We start from the raw sequence: 24022 nt of genomic DNA on the forward strand, positions 1-24022 counted from the left end.
CTGCGTGGCCTCGTTGTAAGGGGCCTTGACATGAGCTTCACCAAAGACTTGACATGAGCTTGTATTGTGAAGCTGGCAGTAAAGAGTTTAGACAAAGCTAATAAGTATCCCTCTGGACCTATATTTATTTTACTTAACAAATAACTTATTGTGGGTTCACATAAAGAAAAGGCCACCAATTGTATGTTTACATTCCAACTACTGAATTTATTTTTATAAATTGTTTTTTAGATATTTTACTTATTTATATACATTTTTCTCAAATATACATCGGATTCTTTTCTTGTTACTAAAAACAACCTATACAGAAATATTCTGAATTACTCTGCGCTTACTCAACTTTATCAACACAATACATAAAGGTATAGGCTAATAATCATTCTGAAAAACATCTCTCCTATGATTTGAGAGAAATCCCCACAGCAATCACTCCTCTACTCATACTACATGCATATCACTATCATACGACACATTCACACTACACCCCAGATAAGCACCAACGATGTTGCTGGACTGGCCAGGACTGGGCCAAATGCTCGACCCTTTAATTATGATGCAAGATACTGGGGTGTGTCACTCTGTCTGGTCGACGCACGTTTCGGTGGATCTAGCTTCTTTTCTTGCCACCTTCTTCAGGACCTGTTGTTTGCGAATTTTTGATCGCGGGCAAAGATGAGGGGATTGTTATTCTGTAAATCAATTAGATAGTATTAGAACATAGTTTCACACCATATATTATTTATGTGTCCCACAGGAGAATGCTTCATTATTCTCCAATATATACAATTAAAAAATCAAGAATTTACACTTCTGTCAAGATTACAAACGTGTCTGTTTCACGGCCACCACATCGGAGCCGGAGTCTGTTTACCAAGTTGTCGAAGGAGAACCCACAATAAGTTATTTGTTAAGTAAAAGAAATATAGGTCCAGAGGGATACTTATTAGCTTTGTTTATAGTATTTTTCCCCCTGATCCCTGACCTAAAACAAAACTTCCAAGGGGGTTACCTTTTTCTAATTGAGTAAAGAGTTTAGAACCTGGATAATGAGCACTTAGTATTCTCCTTGCAAAATGAGGCACCCAGGGGCAGCCAGAAGGCGGCTAGGGGCCCTTTGTTTTACAGGAGAATGTTTCAATAAGCAGTTTGTTTTGGGTGCCCCTTGTTTTGCCTGTTTGTCCATCGTGAAGTATTTCATTTTGCATTTAAAAAAAAAAAGAGAGTGATAATGAAATAGGAATAATTGGAGTCCAAATGTAAAGAAATACAGGGATGTATCATTGTGTACACGATAAGAATATTTTTTCTATAAATATATCTTATAGACTTCGGAAGGGTTCTTAAAAGGGAGGAAGGAGAATGAAGATGACTCCGGATGCTTTCTTATCATAAAGACAAGGATTTTAGGTTCATGTCACAAAACCAGTTAGCAGTTATTGGTTAAATCTATTTCTGAAGCCTTCAGCATGCAGCAGGAGAACTGGTGGTGGTCTATTTTTTCCAGAGCTTTACATAGCACGAACTTGACCCGAAGGTATCAGAGCGCTTTACAGGAGCACTAGTTGCTACAGACAGATACATTCATTTTTGGCAGGCACAGGATTAAGTGATTTGCCCAGAATCACAGGATGTTGACCGTCGTTGCTGAGACTCGAACCCGGTTTCCCAGATTTGAGGTCGACCTCCCTAGGAGTTAGGCCACATCCTCGCCAAGTTCGGGCACCTTACATATGCCTTGGACATCCTCTTCACCGATTTCCTCTTCCTGGTGTTCTCCAAGCTATGGCAACGAGGACTATGATGATTTTTCATAAACCGGAAGTGAAATACCTTCAGAAGGATGACTTGCAGGATACAATTTTGCATTTATCTGCTAATCCTCAACGGCCTGTGGATGAAGAACATCACTGGGGTGGTGATGGTTTAGATAGCTCAATAGACCATACACATTCCCTATTTATTCAGGAGTACGATAAATATTATTGAGGGAATGGAGAGACCCTGAAAAGATGTTGGTACCTAGGTTTATGGGTAGATGGTATCCCTTATCCAAGAGTGAGATGGAACTTCTTCATGAATTGGCAACTGATCCCTCGCCAACCAACTTACCTGTACAAACAGCAATTATTGCTGGTGAGGTGCTAAATGATTACCTGCTAAGAGGACGTGATGGTCTAGATTACTTAGAGGTATTCTTCACTACTCTGAGTCGTGTTCCTCGCCCCATTGTGAAGTCTTCCTTCCCACCCCAAGTCTTGTTTTCAGGATTGGGAGCATGGAAACACAAGGAATTCCTAAGGGATGACCTCTTTACTAAGTAATTCTAATGGGCTCATTGCACTAATTTGGATTACTTTCAGCAACTTTCCGAATCATGATTTGCGTTTGAAATCAAATCCCACACCCTACACTACGCGCTGGGTTACTTTCATTTTTGTGACGCAAACCCGATGCAAAAAATGTTAGTACCTCTGGGCCTTTGTGTCTGACTAGAGTCTTTGGAAGTGTAGCATAGGCCAGGCATGACCAGTCGCACCTGAGTCTCGGCTAAAAACCTTTTAGGGAAGTTTACTGTAAGTCACCCCCAATGCGAGGCCAGTAGGGCTGAAACGGAGTCAGAAGCATTTCAAGCTCATAGAGAACCAAAGCAGAGCCCCTCGCCTGACTGAAAGGCTGCTGGAGCTGGGGGAGAGTCAGAGACGCGTCGCTTGCTGTATTATAATCTTCGCCGAGGTGATTTTCATTTTAAATCCTACCCGTTCTCGGTGGCTCGCGCAGTATTTTCAGTGAAGAAGAAATGCTCTCCTCGACAGACGGCGCGCGGCCGCCTGGGGGTAGAGTGGGTGCGGGGAGGGCCGCGGGAAGCGTCACGCTGCAGTTATGAATTTCATGCAGCTTTTGATGTGGCGGCCGCCCACGCAGCCCGTTTAAGGCTCGCGCGCGCACTGCATCTGCCATTTACCCGAGGGATCTTCAAAGATTGCTGGAGCCCCGCGGGGCCTCGGTCCTCCCACTCATCGCACTGGGAGACGGCTGTACCGCCGAGTACCCCCTGGCACCGACGTCCATCATCCAACCGATGGCCCTGCATGACCCCAGGCCATCACCCAGCATACAGTGAGGCCACTGTCCCCTATCTAGAACTCCATGAGACCACTGTGAACCCACCACAAACCAGCTTGTGAAGCGAGGCTTAGCCTCTGTCCACTCACCGTACTGAGCCTCTGTCGACCCACCCTACTGAGCCACTGTCCACCCACCCTCCTGCGGGACAGCATTTCACTCTCACCATCCTGTGACATCTCTCGCCAACCCACCCACTGCACACTGTGAGACAGCCAGCCAGCTCACCAGTACCACCCTTTGAAGCCGCTTTCATTCACCGACGTGTGAGATGATCAGCCGCCATCTTATGAGGCCAGCATCGACTCTCACCACACCGAGAGTACTTCCCCTGTGACACCTTTGTCCATAAACTCACCGCCCTGCCAGGCAACCATTAACCAACTACACTGTTAGACCACCATCACTGTGACACCTCTATCAACTGAGCCACCACATTGAAAGATGACTGTCCATCCACCATAATGGGAAACCACTAGAAATATGACACCTCTGTCCACTTACTGATCCCTCTCTATCACCGCAACCCACAACCATACACTCATCCACCTTCCTACAATAACGTCATCAATACATCACCATCCTCAGACTAGCATCTGTGCTTCCACCGCTCTGTGAGACCACCGCCATGAATGCACTACCCAGTCACCACTGCTCAGCATCCCCCTTCTTGTAAGATAGATTCTTCACCCCACCACCCAGTGAGACCCCCACTGCCCACTACATGACTGCAACACCTCTGTCTACCCGTCCACCATTCAATGATACTGTCATACACCCACTCGCCACCTTTTGAGATCACCAGCACCACCCATTATTATGAATCCTCTATTCACCCATCAACGACCTTGTAAGATCACTTAACACACATTGAGCAACCCCTTATAAGATCACCCTAAACCCACTCATTACCACCAAAAGTGACACCGTCATCTACACATCTATCACCCTATGATTTCAACATCCACCTCATCTTCCTGTAACACATCCTTCCACCCCACCTTGAGACCATCACCTCACCAAGCCAAAACTCCACCCACCCCCTGCCCTGTGACACTAGAACACACCCATCACCCCATACGGCCACCATCCAACATTAGGACATCTAGACACCTCCATTCATCCACCCACCACATCTTGAAAGTTACATATACCACCTTTTAGACTACTACCTAGGCCCACCACAGTGATACTTCCATCCACCCACCCACTGCCCTCTGAGACCAGCACCTCCACAGTGGCACAAGAGTCCATACACCCACCACATAGTTTGACCGTGTCGATCCACATCATCACCTTGTGAGACCACCACCATGACCACCTGATATGCCGACTCACCATCTATCCTCCTCCCTTTGATCCTCCTGTCTTTGATTCAACGTTCCATGCACGCCGCATCCTGTGAGGCTGCTGCTACCATCAATGACCCTATGAAACCACCATCCTCCCTCCTACCTACCACTCTTTGAGACTGCCAACAGTTGTTACCCCTCTATCCACCTACCGACCACAATGACAATCTTCCATCCACTAAGCAGCTGGCTTGTGAGATTAGCAAGGACACACCCAACATTCTGTGATGCTGTTATTCATCCACCCGCCAGCCACCCTGTGAGTTGAGCGTCATTTACTCCTCGGTGAGACTGGCATCAACCCACATACCAGTCTGCAGATACTACCACCCACCGCTCTGCGAGGCCCTCATCAACCAACGTAGCATTCTGAGAACTGAAGCCACCCCTGGGTAGGACCAACATTTCCTGTGGAAACGTTGCCTTCTGAGATCCTGTGTACCACGCAAATGAGACAGTAATATATCCACCCACCAGCCTCCACCCATTCACAACTATATGAGACCACCACCGCCTTCTACGTACATCCTCTAACTAGGACCCTATCTCCCATCCACCTATCAACTGTGACTGCATCTATATTCATCACTCTCTTAGAGGTCTGCCTACCACCAACTGAAACCTCTCACCACATTGGGAGACTGCAAGCCAAAATCCCACCATGTAGCGAGACCACAAACACCCACCATCCTGCGAGACTGCTACAACTCAGATTACCAGATCCACCAACAAAAACCTTCTGCAGGGGAACCTTCATCGTGAACTGCCAGATGACCCTATGAACACTACACTTGATTACCAATTATGTAACATGCGCTCACAATCACACTACATACAGGGAGAAGTTGAATACCTAATTTATGTGGAACAGACCAGATTTTGCATGGGGGATCGGTAGAACCTCATATTGCAGCGCACCTATAATAAGCCACTCAAATCCATCAATCACCCCTTTTCCTGGTGAATGATTGTGGCTTTGAATATCGAATCCTAAATATTGACAGGACACAATATCGTTACAGCAATAACAAGAGAAAAAATATCGGAAGGTTAGTACACATAGCGAGGTAATGATTTACTATTTTTAACGTCACATCTATGTACATTAAAGATATATATCACTAAGGTGTGCAAATGTGGCTAGGTATAGAAAATGTATAGAAACTTGCCTTTCAATATTTTGTCCCTCAATATTGTTTTAGCAATCTTCTGTCCTGTCGATACTCTGGATTCGATATTCCCAGGCTATTACCAGAAGGTAGCTATTACTCTCAACTATGGTTTAGGGTACATTTTGAGCATACATCCTGTCTACTTCGTGCTTTGTTAGAGATTCAAACAAAACAACTCGGAGCACCTAACACTAGGTCGAGATGTTGAATCCCGTGAGGGGAAATCAGGGTGGTCAGAAAGCTATAAAATCGTAAAATGGCAGCGGTAAGCTCTATTCTTAAGGTGTCTCTTAAGAAACCATCGTTAGGTTCCAAGAAAGAAAAACTCTGCTTAGCCTCCCAAAAGTTTAAAGAACCACCAGGCTTTTTGGTATCTTAGTCGGTCGTCTGTTTATTCTTATAGACGTTTTTGACCAGTAAGTATAACGGCACCCAAAGTCTTCTTGGATTGGCTCCAATAAACAGATCTGTTGCTGCACCGGCATGCCATTATCTATTTTACATTTAGAGGCTCGTCTTTGAGTTGCATGAATTATCTCTGATTTGGCAGTCCAACATTGGGGACTGTGGTGTTGCAGTATTTTACGGTTTGTCAATGGGATTGCTCATCCATGAATAGGAGACTGGGGGCCATATTATCAAGAACGGACGATAACATTATCGCACAGGAAACTGACACTATAGCGGCGATAAGGGGCTTGATAATATGCCCTATAGAATTCCAATAGAAGTCCTGGTTCTGGTGTGAAGGACATCAAACCTGGGCTTCTATCGGAATTCTATAGGGCATATTATCAAGCCCCTTATCGCCGCTTTAGCGGCAGTTTCCTGCCGCTAAAGCACCGATAATGTTATCGCCAGTTCTTGATAATATTGCCCTGGGTCTTTCATCAGAAGACAAGCAAACATTAGCATCTTCTCTTTCCTACAGCAATATTATTACAGGACTCGGTAGGGACGCTGATCTGTAGGGAAGGCTGATCTCTTGTCACATGACATGAGGCAATTTCAGATTTGCGTTCCCACCACCTGGTCTATCCCTAGGAACCAAGCATGTTCCCACGCCAGACCTTGGTCTTGATCATCTCTTGGTAGCTGCTGTGGTCCTACTGCACTTTTCTCCCTATCAGAATTGTGGGTATGGCCAGTCAGAAGCCTTGCAGCTTCTAGAGAGGAAACAGTTCCACGTGAGATTTGATAAATACGCACATATTGAGATGTCAGGTTATGCTATATTCGGAAGGTTGTCCTAGATTTCTGGTGACATTCTTGGTTCTTATTGAAATGTATTGTGCTGACATGTATCACAACTCCGTCACTCACATTCAGGAAACCTTTGAGACCACAATCTATCTTGTGGTGGATGGCGAAGAAATGTTCACCTAAAATATTTGGTTGAATCTGATAGTGTTTTTTGACAAAAAGCAAAATCAACTGTCTGTGAATCAGAGTTAACCCACCAGGGGTCCCCTGAAAATCAATAGAGGCAAACTCTTCAAGTACAAGCAGGAATCAGATTTATACTCTACTACCCATGAGTTCCTAGCAATATGTTGTAGTCTTCCCTTCAAATAGTCACTTAACCTGTACATTCTACCCAGTGGCCTGTGGGTGGTGACTATGCCTACATTGGGCGAGGAGAACCTGTGAGGGGCAGGTGAAGGAGAAGGGAAGAGAAGAGAACCCAGCGTGAAGTCCTGTGTGCTGCGAAGAGGAAAACCAAAGTGAAGTCCTGCGCATGTGAAGAGAAGAGAACACCCTCATTGAGTGGTCCATATCAAAAGCTCTATTTGCGCCTGCTCGTAGTTAAATGTATGCATTTTGGGCCAGTTAGCGAATTTTAACTTTGTGAGCGGCAGCGGGAGTTAACACAAGAATTACTTGATAAGATTCTCACAATTAAGGCTAGACTGTGCCTAGACAAGCTTATGAGAACTAGGGAAATTGCCTTCAAGTGTTACAAAAGTGTAGACAGTTTTTGTCATAGCAAGCTTTTCTCATCTCCTCGTCTAGAGTGTCAGGATGCAGCGACAGCGTGTCTCAACATCAGGGACAAGGACATCTTTTGGCCAATGTTAGCATTAGAAGAGGCTATGCCATGTCCAGCAAACATATTTCACACTGTATTTTGAAACATCCTCATACACAGAGAAAACCATGAAGCTGAGTTGCAGGTAAGGCTCGACTCTCCATGTGTAGAAAAATGTGTCCCATTTAGATCTGAGGGCATCTCATATGCAGTGAGTATGATGTGTGTCCCTCTCGTTGGCACAATTAGGGGGGTCTTAGGTCAACAGATATTCTTAATTCGCCCAGTTGTTTGGCTTTGTGGGCGAACTCTATAGGCGAAACCCACATAAGCAGACCATTGACTCCTGTCTTTTCCTGCTTCATCAGCTCTGTGCTTCACTTGTTGGCATATGAGGATGGGTACTTACTGGTATCCGAGTGCCACAGGCTGTACGGCCAAGTCGATGTGTAATTTAATGGGTTTTTGTTTGAGTTATCCCAGCTCTTGGTACAGCATTTTGATTTCTCTCTGGATATCTTCTGCCTTGTACTGGCTGATGCTGGGAGTGAAATGAATTCACTGCAGGCCTTCAGCTATGCTACAGCTTCACAGTGCTCCTGATCCTCCTTTGGTAATGAATAAAGGTTGCCTGGGACTTCATCGTCTGTGACAAATGCCGTACTCAAAGCGACTTGTGAACGATAGGAGCTCAGAGATGATCCGCATCCTATCTGACTATACTGCTGCAGTGCAATTACGTTCACTGATGCCCCTCTGTCCATCAGGAAGGTGTTCTTCAGGCTTACCATGTATATCTGATGTTTCAGATATAGACAGCAAGGTTTTACTCCTTTGTAAACCTTCTCTTCGGAGTTGCATTGAGGGGAACAACTTCAGCTTACACTAGCTGGATCACAGCTTGCCGACTGACTCAACTCTAGTTAGCTGCACCCAGTGCATTTGGTGATGCTGTGCACGCAACGAAATTCATTTTATTTTATTTTTTCATAACTTACCTGCAATCGGCCGTATGCCACATTTTGCAACCCCCCACCCTGCCCCTCCTCTCCCCCATGTCACCGCCCTGGTAACACGCCCTATACGGGCCGTTGCTGGTGAGATGTCTGTCCAATGTCTCCAGGAAGTTTTACAGACACACAGACAAAAACGTACATACACGCTCTTTCCCTGTCTCTGTTTTAAACGTCTTCAAAAATGTTGGTAAGTTTACAAAATAGTGTTCCCCCCCACTTAATACCCCTGCCAATCTGCATTCCTCTCCCTTTCCACTGCCCCTTAAGGCCCTTGAATGCGCCCTGCTATAGTGTAATGTATATTTACATTATATCCAGCATTATTGTTGGAAATTTGAAGCTCACTACCCTCCCATCTTACTAACCAAGCTACGCCCCTGATAGTAAGATATACCAATTGCACCTCCACGTGGCCGCTCTTATATGGGAGAATTCAAATGAGTTTCTTATTGTGGCTTGGACTCTAATGCCTGGCTGCCAGGGGCAGCTCCTATGTTTGAGCATTGCCTCACAGGCCACAGCTGGAAAATAAAATGTTAATCAACTTTATTTATTACCATTTTATTTTTCAGCAACTGATTCGTCCTGAATTGAATGACAGGACTGGGCGGGGCCAGTGCTGCCGAGTGGCAGCAGGGAGCTATGTGCTTTAAAATGTGCATGTCTCTCTGGTGGGCTGTCTTGCGATGGGGAGCCAAACATGCGCATTTTGAACTTCTCTAACCCAGCTGTCTTACACAGCTGGGTTAAAGTAAGTGCAAGGCTCCGGTGCTCTTGAGAGCGCTGAATGATACCACTCCAACCAATCCTGGTGTCTCTCTCATGCTAGTGAGATCAGCGCCAGGATTGGTTAGGGAAGTTGGGTGGGTTCCGTGGAAGAGAGACGATCAGTAGAGGAGGACATTGCATCGCGCCGCAAGGTAAGTGTATTATTATTATTTTTTTGCATTCCCCCTGACCCCTTCCCCCCAACAGCCCTCAGTACATGGCAGCTGCTTGCTGCCTTGAGAACTGTTGCCACAGCTTGAAGGACATGAATCCCACTGCTAGCTCTACCCTTAGTTTTTCCTCTCGATCAGGAGCAGTGCACATGCTTACCAACTAGCACAGTCTCATCTGGGCTGTATCAAGGATGGAGAAGGGTGACACGTGGATTTGGAAAGGTGTGGGTCTTGCATGCCAGACTGTGCTTGTGTTTACTTGCAAAAGTTGCTACTCTGCAGTGCTACTACTTCTTGGAGCAGTGGCTGGACTGGTCATTCTGGCATTTGCTGGTAGGCTGCAGGCTAGTGACTGGTTTCAGAGCAGGATTCGGAAATGTGGAAATGGGATTTAGTCCTATTGGTGTTTTGATGAAATGTCAACCAAGGACAGGAATGTTGACTCAGTGCTTGCTAGTTCACACTCACACCCAGGTTTGCAAAATGCCAGCATAGTAGGTGTTTAAGAAACCCTTCAGAGTCAATCTCAAGACAATGCAGGCATTTATTAAGACTGTGCGGATAACTCTGCTCTGCCAGCGAAGTTTGTAGAGTTTTAAAACTCCGCACTCCCTTTGGCGTGCAAAGTTAAAAAAAACTCCGCAATCGCAGCGGAGAGCAGTAAGTCTTACCTTCCTCCAGTCCCAAATCGGTGTCCTGCCTACTCCTGCTGCTGTGGCTCCACTCGCCTTCAGCTGCACTGCTCCGGTTCAATTAATTAACAGGAAGAACTGCAGTGCGTATGACGTACTGTGTGAAGGCATGCCTGACCCTATAAAATCCCATGATAGGGTCAGGCATGCCTTCATGCAGTACGGCGAAGCACGGGTTGCGCACAACTGTTCAAGCCTTGTCTTCTACTGAGCCTTACTTCTACTGGGCTACGTTTCCTGTGACCCTGTACTTGATATTTGGCAGAGTTGCCGATATCTTGCTGTCGTGCCTGCTCATGTGTGGAGCGCAGACATTGCAGATGTGGGTGGCATTAGGGTGAACTCCGCTGCACTGCGCACGTATTTTCTGCGCTCTACTTGCTTGCCTCTTTTAACACAGAGGGACCTGCACCTTATCCTCACACTCCGAATGCTGCCTTCAAACTGTGGGTTGCCCCCTTGGGGGGCGTGGCTATGTTCGGGGGAGGGGGCGAAAATACATTTTAAATACTGAAAAGGAAGATGGCCTGGAAGTGCCACTTTTAAATATATCACTTTTTCAAGGCTGTCTTCATTTACATCCAGTAGGTAAAGTCAGCCACGGCCCGTGCAGGTAAGAGCAGTGGGGCTGGGTTGGGGGGGATTTGGCAGCTGACCACGAGGCAAGATTAAATAAATAATAACTTTTCCCTCGTGTCATCTGTCTCCCTCCCCTCACCCGGCCCTACCGCTTTTACCTACAAGGGCCGCGGCTGGGTAAAGTCCATATATAAGTTTATTGCCACCCTAGTGGTGGGTCAAATACGGAGCTAAGTGGCTAAAAAGAAAAGAACCACATTATCTGTAAGTATTTTGTTGATTTTTCACATTTAGCCAGCTTCATATAAAATAATGTACAGACTGTAAACAGAAAATAAATGCAAATTAAACTAATCCTTGTGAATGCTTTCTGTGATGTTATCAAACCTCAATTCATTAATGCGTTCACTGCAGTTGTCTGTGACATCAGGGGGTCACACAATTGAATCCTGCTGGGCACAGTGCAGAACCCTGACTGAAGTATTTTTGTTTTAATGCTATGAAGTCCCAGCTTGTAACACAAAACACTGTGAATATGCATGTTATTATTTAAAAATTGTATTATACACTGTATAAACAAGGCTGCTGGAATTATGTAGTGGGATGTATAAAATTATGTGGCAGGGTTGACTATCATGCAGCGAGAAAAAGCCACCATATGCAGCTTAATGCAGAACTTCATTGTGATAGTGATACGTCATTACTTTTATCAATTTTACACATGCTAACACGGTGTGGGCAAATGTTTCATATCATTTGTGCCAGATTAACACCCACATTTAGCAATAAGCAAAAGAAAGGTAAGTATCAACCTTTACGATGGGCATTCCACTGCGTGGCAACGTGTTGTTGCCTTTTTAGTAACCTTTGATACATTTGAGCTAGAACCACATTTTTGTTTGTTAAAATCTGTAGAATTTGCAGCAGATGGAGGATTATGTGGCAAATGCAGCAAATCCATAATTTTGTGGAAAGTGCTGCAGCCGCACAATTGCACAGAACCAGTGGTCTTGAGTATAAAATAGGCTGCAACAAAATGGTTTAGCATTTAAGATAAAACAAGTGCTTTCAAAGAATACCTTTTAAGATACGTCATTACACTGTGCCTAGTGCAAACATTTTTTAAAAGCCAATTAACAGCAAGCTTTCCAAAACATAACACTCTTATATCACCTCTCAAAACAACAATGACTTCATAAATGAACGCCTGTACTCTTTTCCAAACAGCCTATATATTTGAGGATTAGCCAATAGCAAACATTTACATTTCTTACAGATTGCAGGTACCTTGGTGAGAACGCCTGTTTCTTCTTTAGTTCTCTGTCCACGGACAGCCTCAAGGAGATGCCCCAGAGGAAAGAGTGCCATGTGTGGGCTAAGTTTGGACATACACAGCTCTCTCAGGGAGATCTGTTGAGGAAGGTGGGGATTTTTTAAATAGGTATTGTTAGATTTGGGGGTCTCTGGTTGGCACAGGTAGGTACTTGTGACAAATAGGGACCCTTGCCTCTAGTCAGGGTAAGGGGGTACACTCCTAGAATAACCCCTGCTCACCCCCTTGGTAGCTTGGCACGAGCAGACAGGCTTATCGCAGAGGCAGTGTGTAAAGCATTTGTGCCCAAATACTGTAATCCAGTGACAACACTACAAATGGACACCACACAGGTCTTATATAAAAAATACATATACTTTATATAGATTTACCACAAGACCATAAACGACAAAAATACACAATACTATTACTTTAAGATGGTAGTTTTTAGCTTATTTTAGTTCAGTTCTTAAGAGGCGACACTTTGCGTCAATGTACCTTACGATGCGTTGCTCTTCCACGACAAGCAATGTCGCAGCGATGGAAATGCGGCAAAGTTCTGGTGCAAAGAAATAAAGACGTGAAGATCTTCCAGATGCGGCACGCTTTTCCGGGGATGCGAGGAGTTCTCGGTTCATTGCGTGGACTGCAGCGGCGACACCCTTGTTCAGAAGTGCGACGGCAACCGCTCCAATTGCGACACTCTTCTCCCACGATGCATGAGGCTTTCACATGATGTGACAACTACAGCGTCGACATCCTTGTTCAGAAATGCGACGGCAGCAGCTCCGACGGCGGCGCGCTTCTCGTAGATGCGAGGCGCTTTCTCCGATGCGGTGCAATGCGACAGTTCCAGCAGCGACACCCTTGTTCAGAAGTGCGACGGCAGCAACAGCGACGGCGACACGCTTCTTCCTCATTGTGAGACTCTTCTCTCAATGCGGTGCAGTGCTACAACTCCAGCGGCGACACCCTTGTTCAGAAGTGCAACGGCAGGCAGCAGCGACGGCGACACGCTTCCTTTTCGTTGCAAGACGCTTCTATCGATGCGGTGCAGTGCGACAACTTCAGCGGCGACACCCTTGTTCAGAAGTGCGACGGCAGCAGCAGCGAGCTTCGGCTTCGTTGAGTCGCGCTACCAGCTCCTTGCGACATGCAGTCCCTCAGAAGGCCCAAAACAGCAGCAGGCACTTCCAAAGAACTCTGGGGAGCTGGGGGTTGAAGTCTGTTGTCCCTGAGACTTCAGCAGGAGGCAAGCTCTGTTCCAAGCCCTTGGAGATCCTTACAAGTTGAAATAAGCACACAAAGTCTATTCTCCTTCCTTTTGCAGTCAGGCAAACCACTTTCTCTTCATTCACTGTGCAGGGCAGAGACATTAGCCGCTCCCTAGGAGGTGGAGCCAGCATTGTGGAAGGCAGGCAGAGCCTTTTCAGGTCCCAGGTGCAACTCCTCCCACCCATCTGGATGCAGATCTCTCTATTCACCACTGGGACACCTCACCCTGTCTCCTGGAATTCCCCAGCCCTGTCACTCAAACTCCAGATAAAGGAATACACACAGCCTAGCAAAGGCCTAGCAAAGGCAGGTGTGAATGGTTAGACACTTTCTAAAAGTGGCATTTTCAAACACAGAATGTTAAAACCAACTTCACTAAAAGATGTATGTTATCATCCTGAGTTCAGGCCGACTAAATTCGAATTTCTACCATGTTCTCTGAGTCAGTTAGGATTATAAGGTGTAATAACCAAACTGCCCATTCTGGCCTATGGAGAACAGGTAGCCTTGCAATAGTGAAAAACGAAAATGGCTGTAATTCACTATTAGGACATGCCACACACACCAGGGCATGTCCTACCTTATACTTACAATGCACCCTGCCCTTGGGCCTACCATAGGGGTGTCTGATATGAAGAAAAGGGAAGGTTTAGGGACTGGCAAGTGGGTGCACTTGCCCAGTCAGCATGACAGTACCAGACTGCACGCAGGCTCTGCAATGGCAGACCTTAGACACATTTTACCAGGCCGCTTCTGTTCTGTGGGTGGCACAACCAGTGCTGCAAGCCCACCAGCAGCATTTGGATTTACAAGCCCTGGGCACACTCAGTGCACTATACTAGCGTCTGACAAGTAAACCAAATCAGTCAATCATGGAATCACTAATCGATACATTCATTTACAGTAGGGAGCACTTGAACTGTGGCACTGGACAGCAGTGGCACAGTGACCAAAGCATCTGACACCAGTAAAAAAAAATGAGGCAACAGCAAAAAATGGAAGGGAGACCCACGCCAATGGTGCCAGGTCTAGCACGTGTCCCCTCCAGCTGAAATGTGGGGGAGAACTACCCTACCTCCTGGGAGTTCTCATCACTAAGGCGGAAAAATCTGGACAGACCATCAGCGTTGGCGTGTTCTGTACCAGGGCGGTGTTCCACCGTAAAGTCCATACCCTGTAGGGAAATGGACCACCTCAACAGCTTTGGATTCTCACCCCTCATCTGCATTAACCATCTGAGGGGCCTGTGGTCGGTCTGAACCCGGAACTGAGTCCCAAACAGGTAGGGTCTCAGCTTCTTCAGTGCCCAGACCACAGCAAATGCCTCACGCTCAATAGCACTCCACCTCTGTTCCCGTGGAAGTAGCCTCCTACTGATGAAGGCTACAGGTTGATCTAGGCCCTCCTCATTCATCTGTGACAAAACAGCCCCCATACCATGCTCTGAAGTGTCTGTCTGAACGATAAACTCTTTGGAGAAGTTGGGTGCCAGGAGCTTGGGCGCCGTGCACATGGCAGCTTTCAGGGCCTCAAAAGCTTTCTGACAGGTGTCAGTTCAAATCACTTTCTTGGGCTGCTTCCTGGAAGTCAGCTCCGTCAAGGGTGCAACGATGTTGCCATACCCCTTGACAAACCTCCTGTAGTACCCGTGAGTCCTAAAAAGGTTCTCACCTCTGTCTGGGTTCTGGGGGGCTCCCAAGCCAGGATGGTTTCAATCTTGGGCTGTAGGGGCGCCACCTGGCCGCTCCCAACTTGGTGTCCCAAGTACACCACGGATCCCTGCCCGATCTGGCACTTGCTCGCCTTGATCATGAGGCCTGCCTTCCGCAGCGCCAACAACACTTCCCAGAGGTGGTGCAGAGGTTCTTCCAAACTGGCGCTGAACACTGCGATGTCATCCAGGTAGGCGGCTCTGAACTCATCCAGTCCAACCAACACCTGGTTGACCAACCTCTGGAAGGTGGCAGGGGCATTCTTCATCCCAAAGGGCATAACCGGGAAATGGAAATGCCCATCTGGTGTGGAGAATGCTGACCTCTCCTTTGCCCCATCAGTCAAGGCGATCTGCCAGTACCCAGACGTTAAATCAAACGTGCTGAGGTACCGTGCAGCCCCTAGCCGATCAATGAGCTCAACAGCTCTGGGGATGGGGTGCGCGTCAGTCTTCGTGCCCGAATTGAGCCCTCGGTAGTCCACACAGAATCGGAGTTTTGGTGTGGCACCCGACTCTTCAGCCTTTTAGGACCAAGACCACTGGGCTGGCCCAAGGACTGTTAGAGGACTCAATCACCCCTAGCGCAGGCATCTTTGAGACCTCCTCTTTGATGCAAGCCCTCACCCTGTCAGTTACCCTGTAAGTTTTGTGCTTCACAGGTAAGCTCTCTCCGGTATCCACATCATGGACACACCAAGCTGTGATACCAGGAACCAGGGAGAACAGGTCAGAAAACTGTCCCAGCAACTGGCGGCAGTCATTCTGTTGCTCAGGGGTCAGGGTGGAAGAGAGGTTAACACCATCCACTGACCCATCCTGCTCTGTTGCAGACAGGAGGTCAGGAAGAGGCTCAGTCTCCTCCTCCATTCCAGCATCTGTTGCTAAGAGCATGCCCACTTCGGACCTCTCCAAATGGGGCTCAAAGGGGTTGACATGCAGGACCCTCAAGGGGTTCCTGGGAGACCGCAAGTCCACCAAGTAGGTAACTGGACTCTTGCGCTCCACAACCTCAATCGGTCCGGTCCACTTATCTTGGAGCGCGCAGGGCTCCACTGGCGCCATGACCCACACTTTCTGACCAGGCGGAAGCTCTACCAGAGTGGCATTCTGGTCATACCATCGCTTCATCTCCTCCTGGCTGGCTTTCAGATTTGTCTCAGCGAGTTGCCTGAAACGCCGAGTCTGGTTCCTGAAGGCCAGCATGTAGCTATATACATCCTGGGGAGGTTTCCTGGGAGATTGCTCCCAGCCTTCCTTGACCAGACTCAGAGGTCCTCTGACTGGGTGTCCATAGAGAAGCTATAAGGGACTGAACCTTAGAAATTTCTGTGGCACCTCACGGTATGCGAAGAGCAGGCATGGTAAGAGGACGTCCCACCTATGCCTCATGGGTTCCTCAAGACCCATTATCATGCCTTTCAGGGTTCGGTTAAACCTTTCAAACAACCCGTTTCCTTGGGGGTGGTAAGGAGTGGTGAACTTGTAAGTTACCCCACACTCCTGCCACAGGGACTTCATATACTTAGAGATGAAGTTGGATTCTTGGTCAGACACTACCTCGCGAAGGAATCCCACTCGGGAGAAAATTCCCATCAGTGCTCGTCCCACCACGGGGGCCATCACTGTCCTCAGAGGTATGGCTTCCGGTAACCGGGTGGATGGTCCACCAAGACCAGGGTGAACCTGTTGCCCATGGCTGTCTTGGGGTCCAGTGGCCCCACAATGTCAATCCCCACCCGTTCAAAGGGGGTACTGACCATAGGGAATGGCTGGAGAGGAGCCTTCTGCTTCCTCCCACTCTTTCCACTTGCCTGGCAAGTCTGACAGGTCCTGCAATGGGTGTCTGAATGCTTGCCCATTTGGGGCCAATGAAAGTGGGTGACAAGCCTTTCAAAGGTCTTGTCCTGCCCCAAATGTCCTGCTAACGGCACATCATGAGCCAGCCCCAGTAGGAAGGCTCTACAACTCTGGGGTACCACCAGCACACGGGCTGACCCAGGTTCAGCAACCTTAGGCTCACTATACAGGAGTCCATTCTCCCAGTAAATCCAATGTGATCCTGACTGATCACCTGCTGCCTGGCTGGCAGCCTGTCACCGCAAACCCTCAAGAGAAGGGCACTCTCTCTGCTCCCTGCTGAATTCTTCCCTGGAGGGGCCTCCTTCTTGCTGCCAATGGGTCAGCTCAGGCAGGTCCCCCAGTTCAGCTACTTGCTCCCCAGTAGGCTCCAGGGCATCCCCCCTCAGGGTCTACCTCCTCCTGGGCCGTGGGAACTTCAGGGGCCGGTTTCCCGTGCCCCCGGCCTCTTCTCTCTAAGGCAGGGTCCTGGGCCTCCCTCTCAGGCTCCAGGTCCTCTTGAGAACCCCTACTGGCTACCATTGACTGGGTGGTCACACACGCCCAGTCTGGCAGGCCCAACATCTCCAGGTGAGTACTCTTCTCCACCTTTCACCAAGGTGAGCTGTCCAAATCGTTCCCCAACAAACAGTCAACAGGCATGGCGGGCCTCACAGCTACCTGAAGAGTACCAGAGACCCCCCCCCACTCAAAGGGAACCTGAGCCATTGGACAATGGCTCTCTGTGTTGTCGGCAGCAACAACTCGGCAAAATGCATGAGGGACAATCTGCTCTTGAGACACCAGGTGACACTTGACAGCTGTCACACTAGCTGCTGTATCTCTAAGAGCCTCCACCTTTTGGCCATTGATGGTCACCCACTGGCCATTTTTCTTAGTGTTCCTGGGCAGTTGGGTCCCTGAGACCACCTCACAGTCTCCTAAAGAGACGAGGGACATCTCTGCGGGACCCCACCCACTTTGGACATTAATCTCCTCCCCAAAGGCTACACTAGCCATCTGCCGGGGCGGAGCAGCAGTGGGTGCTGTCTTTCCAAATAGGCGGCACCTGGGATCATTCGCCTTATGACCCAGGTCCCCACATTTGTAACATTTCAGGGGCCCCTGTGGAACAGGACTACCTGTCGGGACCCCCTGCTTTCTCTCAGGGGGAGGCTGGGAACCTTTCCCTTGGTTCCCTTGGGGACTACTTTGGGACCCTTTACGGAACTCCTTCTGTTTACCCTTGTCCCCCCCACTCTTCTGCTGGGGACCCTGCCCACCTTTGGCTGAGTCTCCCATGTGACCCTTGTGGACCCTGGTGCTAACCCAGCGGTCCGCCTCCTCAGCAAGCTTCCTAGGGTTAGTCAGCTTGCTATCTATCAGATGCTGGCGCAGCTCTGGAAAACAATTATCAGACAAGAGCTCCCATGCAATCAAATCAAAGAGACCTTGAAAATCATTAACCTTGCTGTCCTTCACCCAACCATCCAATGCTCTGCAAAAGAAAGTGACATATTCTACCCAGGTACTGTTTTCTAACTTTTTGCATTTCCTGAACCTCTGTCTATAGAGTTCAGGGGTCAAACCATACCTAGACATTAATGTATCCTTCATGTAGCTGTATGAATTGTGGACATCTGAAGGCAAGTCTAACAGTGTGTCCTACCCCTCACTAAGGAACCTTCCCCACAGCCCCGCTCCCCAATCTCTCTCAGGGACCCGGTGGGAAGACATGGCTACCTCATAGGATCTGAACCACTGCCCAATATCATCATTTTTATAAAATTCTTTCACCACATCTTTGGGAATGTATACTCTAGCTTCCACAGGCACTGACGGTACGCTGACACCAGAGGGAGTAACATCTAAACTCTTGGTTTTAAACTCCAACTCCCTCAAAACCTTGTCATGCTCAAACTGTAACCTTTTTACCTCTATGTCTAATTTCCTATTTTCTAACTCCAGCTGCCTGTTCACCTTGAACTTGGTCATCTCCATTTCATGCCTCCTAGATCTCTCTCTGTCCTCCAACTCATCTGGAGACAGACTCTTGCCAGTAGCACTGCTACCTGCGGGGGAAGGTACTTTCCTTCCTCCTTGGCCCACTGGCCCTTCCAGCTGTACATCTGCATGGTCATTCCCCTCCTCAATATCAGGGGTTTTCCTTGCTTCTATCCAGGCCCTCAGCGCCTTGTAGAATTCTTCCTTTACTCTGAACCCAGAAGTGGAATGTAGTGATATCTCTTTAATAGATTTATATGTACTGAGTGTTCTTACATGGAAACATTAAATTTCTTGCAGAAGTACTTCAGCTGTGATACTTTGTGATTGGGAAGAAGAGAGGCTGGAAAGCTACAATCAATAGAGGCTACAGATTCTGCTCTCTCAATGACAACTGAATTTGGCATCTTTCAAAAATTGAAAATTCAAAAAGGAATCTACCAAAAAGTATGTGGTTTCGTTATGGTCTGCACTCACTAAGTAGTGTTCACCAATCACTGTACATAAGTCACAAATGCAAGTCCAGAATCCTCACTGCTGACCACCAATGTTAGGTTTGGGGGTCTCTGGTTGGCACAGGTAGGTACTTGTGACAAATAGGGACCCTTGCCTCTAGTCAGGGTAAGGGGGTACACTCCTAGAATAACCCCTGCTCACCCCCTTGGTAGCTTGGCACGAGCAGACAGGCTTATCTCAGAGGCAGTGTGTAAAGCATTTGTGACCACATACAGTAATCCAGTGACAACACTACAAATGGACACCACACAGGTTTTATATAAAAAATACGTATACTTTATATAGATTTACCACAAGACCATAAACGACAAAAATACACAATACTATTACTTTAAGATAGTAGTTGTTAGCTTAGTTTAGTTCAGTTCTTAAGAGGCGACACTTTGCGTCAATGTACCTTACGATGCGTTGCGCTTCCACGACAAGCAATGTCGCAGCGATGGAAATGCGGCAAAGTTCTGGTGCAAAGAAATAAAGACGTGAAGATCTTCCAGATGCGGCACGCTTCTCTGGGGATGCGAGAAGTTCTTGGTTTGATGCGTGGACTGCAGAGGCGACACCCTTGTTCAGAAGTGCGACGGCAACAGCTCCAACTGCGACACACTTCTCCCACGATGCGTGAAGCTTCCGTACAATGCGACAACTACAGCGGCGACATCCCTGTTCAGAAATGCGACGGCAGCAGCTCCGACGGCGGCACGCTTCTCGGGGATGCGAGGCGCTTTCTCCGATGCGGTGCAATGCGACAGTTCCAGCGGCGACACCCTTGTTCAGAAGTGCGACGACAGCAACATCGATGGCGACACGCTTCTTCCTCGTTGCGAGACTCTTCTATCGATGCGGTGCAGTGCGACAACTCCAGCAGCGACACCCTTGTTCAGAAGTGCGACGGCAGGCAGCAGTGACGGTGACACAATTCCTCTTCGTTGCGAGACGCTTCTCTCGATGCGGTGCAGTGTGACAAATCCAGGGGCGACACCCTTATTCAGAAGTGCGACGGCAGGCAGCAGTGACGGCGACACGCTTCCTCTTCGTTGCGAGACGCTTCTCCGATGCGGTGCAGTGCGACAACTCCAGCGGCGACACCCTTATTCAGAAGTGCGACAGCAGCAGCAGCAATGGCGACACGCTTCGGCTTCGTTGAGTCGCGCTTCCAGCTCCTTGCGACACGCAGTCCCTCAGAAGGCCCAAAACAGCAGCAGGCACTTCCAAAGAACTCTGGGGAGCTGGGAGTTGAAGTGTGTTGTCTCTGAGACTTCAGCAGGAGGCAAGCTCTATTCCAAGCCCTTGGAGATCCTTACAAGTTGAAATAAGCACACAAAGTCTCTTCTCCTTCCTTTGGCAGTCAGGCAAACCACTGCAGGCCAATCCCCCAAGCAGCACTTCAGCTTAGGGATAGTCTCTCTTCAGTTTCTTCAGGTTCCGCTCCTCAGTAAAGGTTTCTTCTTGTTCCAAAAGTGATCTAATTTCTTGGGATCAGGGTCCCAATATTTATACCCCAAAATCCTTTGTTCTCTAAGAGGAGAGGGGCCTTTGCCCAGTCCAAACCAGTTCCTGAGCACTCTGTTTACCAGACTTCTCCTTTCCTTTCACAGTGCAGGGCAGAAACATCAGATGCTCCACAGGAGGTGGAGCCAGCATTGTGGAAGGCAAGTACAGCCCTGGAGCACTTTGTTGACAGGATTCCTTCTCTTCATTCACTGTGCAGGGCAGAGACATCAGCCGCTCCTCAGGAGGTGGAGCCAGCATTGTGGAAGGCAGGCACAGCCCTATTCAGGTCCCAGGTGCAACTCCTCCCACCCATCTGGATGCAGATCTCTCTATTCACCACTGGGACACCTCACCCTGTCTCCTGGAATTCCCCAGCCCTGTCACTCAAACTCCAGACAAAGGAATACACACAGCCTAACGGAGGCAGGTTTGAATGGTTAGACAAGAAAATGCCTATTTTCTAAAAGTGGCATTTTCAAACACAGAATGTTAAAACCAACTTCACTAAACGATGTATTTTATCATCCTGAGTTCAGGCATACTAAATTCGAATTTCTACCATGTTCTCTGAGTCAGTTAGGATTATAAGATGTAATAACCAAACTGCCCATTCTGGCCTATGGAGAACAGGTAGCCTGGCAATAGTGAAAAACGAAAATGGCTTTATTTCACAATTAGGACATGCCACACACACCAGGGCATGTCCTACCTTATAATTACAATGCACCCTGCCCTTGGGCCTACCATAGGGGTGTCTGATATGAAGAAAAGGGAAGGTTTAGGGACTGGCAAGTGGGTGCACTTGCCCAGTCAGCATGACAGTACCAGACTGCACGCAGGCTCTGCAATGGCAGACCTTAGACACATTTTACCAGGCCGCTTCTGTTCTGTGGGTGGCACAACCAGTGCTGCAAGCCCACCAGCAGCATTTGGATTTACAAGCCCTGGGCACACTCAGTGCACTATACTAGGGTCTGACAAGTAAACCAAATCAGTCAATCATGGAATCACTAATCAATACATTCATTTACAGTAGGGAGCACTTGCACTGTGGCACTGGACAGCAGTGGCACAGTGCCCAAAGCATCTAACACCAGCAAAAACACATGAGGCAACAGCAAAAAATGGAAGGGAGACCCACGCCAATGGTGCCAGGTCTAACACCCATCACTACCATTAGTGCAGCAGGTGCAGTGGCACTAGGGCAGTGCGCCCCAATTTTGTCTTTGTTACTAGCAATATGGTGGGTGGGAACCCTTTTTTTTCTTATTAGCAGTGGACAGGTCCAACGCAATAGGCTGCAAGATGGATTTACTCCCTTTTGTATTTATTTTTTTACACAAAGGAGGTATGGGCCAGTGGAGAAAGTGGGCAGAGTAGTAGGTATGGTTTGTGGTGCAGATGCAGTGGTACAGGGCCCAGGGGTGTAAGGTGACAACTAAACCTCAATTAGTGTTGCTGTGCTATATTTTATTGCTTATGTCAGGGAACAGTGCAAAACTGTGGTGCCAGTGTGCCTTTGGGCCTCAGACCAAAGACCCAGGAAAATTGAAGCAGGAGAGAAGCATTAGCTTAGGCCTCGGAAAGATGACAGAGCGGGGAAAGGGGCAAGATGGAGGCCCATTTTTACAATAAGGGGTAGAGAGACCGCCACTTCCCAAGGTAGTCGATCTCATTACTGAGGCAGGTGCAATGGCACTGGGGCCCAGGAGTGAGAGGGCCTCTGTATGACAATTATGACTGCCTTCATTTAAAAAAAGAGGATTGGAGGCTCAATTTTCCTCATAGCATTACAGATGAGGGCACCCTTGCTGCAAATGTGTAGGCAACATGCTGGAGCTCATTGGATTCTGAAAGGTACAGAGAATCTGCTCCAAGATTGGAGTGATGGCAATGCATGGTGGAGAAGATGTAAAAGAGGCAGAAGACACAGTCCGCTACTCAGGGCTGCAGTTATCATTAGTGCAACAGGTGGAGTTGCTTTGGGTCTCAGGAGCATGAGGGGCTCCCAACACCCCTATTGTCAGGAGTCCCATTATTTCTTGATATATTTGCTCTTTTATACATCTCAAATTTAGTGTGGATTATAAACTGCAGAAAAATAACTCCTGAAATGATAATCCCGCCCCCTGCACTGGGCCCAGATCCTTTGGCTCCCACAAGTACAGCTGAAGTTTGGAAGGGGGGCCTGACTTGGAAACATTTTGCTCCTGGGGGCTCACACAAAAAAGTTTGAAGACATCTGCATTACGGGCAAAATTTGCAGTTTGAGACTGTCATCCGCAACACTTTCCTATTGGATGCCACCTGGTGGCATCATCAACAACGTGGCAGCCATCTTAAATTTGTCATGTTTGTTCTAGACATGGCATAGCACTTTGAAGTATTTATCCTGCAGTTTGCTTGTCTGAGGTGTGTGGCATTTCTTGCAGTTTGCTTCTGTGAATAATTACCTTTTCATATTTTTCTCCTAATATGGCATCTAATAACTTTGCTCAAATATCTCCATATTTACAACTCCCTGGAAAGCCATCCATTAAATGGAAAACTTGGATAAGATCATTTGAGAACTATTTAATTGATATCGATGCAGACAAATGTGTTCCTAAATTCAAGGCAGCAATACTTTTTAGTCATCTGGGTCAAGAGGGCCAACAAGTATTTGATCTCTCCCCTCAGGTAATCGGGTGATTTGGATAAGTGTGCTGAAGCTGTAACTAAACTAAATTGCAAGTTTGCAGAGGAACCTATTGTTCTTTTTATAAAAGTTTAATTTTTCAAAAGGAAACAAAGCACTGATGAGATCATGGAGCAGTCTATTTCAGCATTGAGATTATTGGCTTAGTCGTGCAATTTGTACAGAGCATTTGACACATATTCGGTATCAATTTGTTTACCGCTTGTTGGAAAGTGGGTTATTGGTAGGGGCAAATGTAGGTTTGCCATTGGCAATAAAGCCACTAACACATG

The 24022-nt window shown here is 47.6% G+C and overlaps 1 long non-coding RNA gene across 2 annotated transcripts in view; it reads right to left on the bottom strand.

Moving 5' to 3' along the window:
• Positions 1-277: 277 nt before the first annotated feature.
• Positions 278-24022, bottom strand: part of LOC146857186 (uncharacterized) — a 129231-nt gene continuing 105486 nt past the window's right edge. For both annotated transcript variants that reach the window (XR_014979548.1, XR_014979547.1), the window contains exon 5: positions 278-689. This is a non-coding gene — a long non-coding RNA (uncharacterized LOC146857186). The remainder of the gene's footprint in view (positions 690-24022) is intronic.

Source organism: Triturus cristatus, chromosome 3_2 (genome assembly GCF_964204655.1).
Source record: "Triturus cristatus chromosome 3_2, aTriCri1.1, whole genome shotgun sequence".
NCBI classification, from domain to species: domain Eukaryota; kingdom Metazoa; phylum Chordata; class Amphibia; order Caudata; family Salamandridae; genus Triturus; species Triturus cristatus.